Source organism: Arachis hypogaea, chromosome 20, assembly GCF_003086295.3.
Source record: "Arachis hypogaea cultivar Tifrunner chromosome 20, arahy.Tifrunner.gnm2.J5K5, whole genome shotgun sequence".
Classification (NCBI taxonomy): domain Eukaryota; kingdom Viridiplantae; phylum Streptophyta; class Magnoliopsida; order Fabales; family Fabaceae; genus Arachis; species Arachis hypogaea.
Genome location: NC_092055.1, coordinates 39,402,517 through 39,404,650, shown reverse-complemented (window position 1 = coordinate 39,404,650; position 2,134 = coordinate 39,402,517). Strand labels below are relative to the sequence as shown.

At 33.3% G+C, this 2,134-nt stretch overlaps 1 non-coding gene across 1 annotated transcript; it reads right to left on the bottom strand.

The window, feature by feature from the left end:
- Positions 1-2,026: 2,026 nt before the first annotated feature.
- LOC112787974 (small nucleolar RNA R71) lies at positions 2,027-2,134 on the bottom strand. Its single transcript, XR_003195357.1, has one exon. It is a non-coding gene; the product is annotated as a small nucleolar RNA R71 (small nucleolar RNA).

Genomic DNA, 2,134 nt, shown 5'->3' with positions numbered 1-2,134 from the left:
TTGTTGATTTCTATCAATTTTGCTGTTGAAAGTAATGATCTGCTAAAGCTTGGCTGGCCATTGGCCATGTCAAAGCTTGGTTGGCTAGTAAGCCATGTCTAATTCCTGGACCGGAGTTTTAGACTAACATTGCAATGATTCCTGGAATTCTCATTAAAAATTTTGAATCCCTTTATTTTCCTTTCCATATAATTTTCGAAAAATCACAAAAAAAAATTTATAGAATCATAAAAATCGAAAATATTTTATGTATCTTAGTGTCAATTTTTAAGTTTGGTGTCAATTGCATGTCTTTCTTCTTCTTGCATTTTTTCGAATATATGTAATATGTTCTTCATTGATCTTCAAGCTGTTCTTGATGATTCCATAGCTCTGATCATTAATTTCTCTTATCTTGTGTCTTTTGTTGTTTCTCATATACATTTTCAATTTGTTATAGACCTTAGTATACAAACTTCTAAGTTTGGTGTCTTGCATGCATTGTTTATTTGATCTTAGTTGCATCCTTTTTATTATTCTGTCTCATCATTAAAAATTCAAAAAAAATTTTAAATTGTGTCTTTTCAAGTCAATAACACAGAGAATTGAAGATTCAGAACATTCAGCAGAGGAATTACACAGAAAAAGCTGGGCGTTCAAAATGCCCAGTGAAGAAGGAAAATTGGCGTTTAAACGCCAGCCAGGGTACCTGGCTGGGCGTTAAACGCCCAAAAAGGAAGCATTTTGGGCGTTAAACGCCAGAATGGATGCCATTCTGGGCGTTTAACGCCAGGAGGACACTAGAGGGAAGATTTTGTTTTTAATTCAAATCTTTTTCAAGTTTTCATGATTTTTCAAAATCAAATCTTTTTCAAATCATATCTTTTCAATCATATCTTTTCAAAATCAATTTCTTTTCAATTTTTTTTATTTATTACTATTTTCAAAATCCTTGCTACAATTAGTGATTTAATTCAAAATTTTTAAGTTGTTACTTGCCTATTAAGAAAGGATCAAAAGTTTTAATTCTAGAATCATATCTTCTAATTTCTTGTTAGTCAAGCAATCAACTTTCATTTTAAAACTTTCTCTTTTTAATTTGATTTTCAATCATATCTTCTCAATCATATCTTTTCAATCCCATCTTTTTCAAAATTAATTTTCAATCATATCTTTTTCATTTCTAATTTCAAAATCTTTTTCAAAAATCACTTAATTTCTTTCCCAATCTTAGTTTTCGAAAATCATTTACCAAATTTTCAAAATTCTTTCAATTATTTCAAAATCTTTTACTTTATTTTCAAAAATTCTTCCCCTCTTCTCAAATCCTTCTATTTAAAGGACTAACACCCCTCCATTATCAACAATTCGAACTCTATCTCTCTTGATAAGTTCGAATTCTTTCTTCTCTACCTCATTCTTCTATTTTTATTTTTCTCTGACACCTCAAGGAATCTCTATACTGTGACATAGAGGATTCTATATTTTCTTCTCCTATCTTTTCATATGAGCAGGAGCAAGGACAAAGACATTCTTGTTGAAGCTGATCCTGAACCTGAAAGGACCTTGAAGAGAAAGTTAAGAGAAGCTAAAGTACAACTCTCTATAGAGGACCTAACAAAGCTTTTCAAACAAGAAGAAGCCATGGCAGCCAAAAATAACAACAATGCCAACAATGCAAGGAAGGTGCTTGGTGACTTTACTGCACCTACTCCTGACTTCTATGGGAGAAGCATCTCAATCCCTGCCATTGGAGCAAACAACTTTGAGCTTAAGCCTCAATTAGTTTCTCTGATGCAACAGAATTGCAAGTTTCATGGACTTCCATTGGAAGATCCTCATCAGTTCTTAGCTGAATTCTTGCAAATCTGTGACACTATCAAGACCAATGGGGTTGATCCCGAGGTCTACAAGTTTATGCTTTTTCCCTTTGCTGTAAGAGACAGAGCTAGAACATGGTTGGATTCACAACCTAAAGAAAGCCTAAACTCTTGAAAAGCTACTCAATGCCTTCTTGGCAAAGTTCTTTCCACCTCAAAAATTGAGCAAGCTTAGAGTGGAGGTCCAAACCTTCAGACAGAAGGAAGATGAATCCCTCTATGAAGCTTGGGAAAGATATAAGCAATTAATCAGAAGGTGTCCTTCTGACATGCTT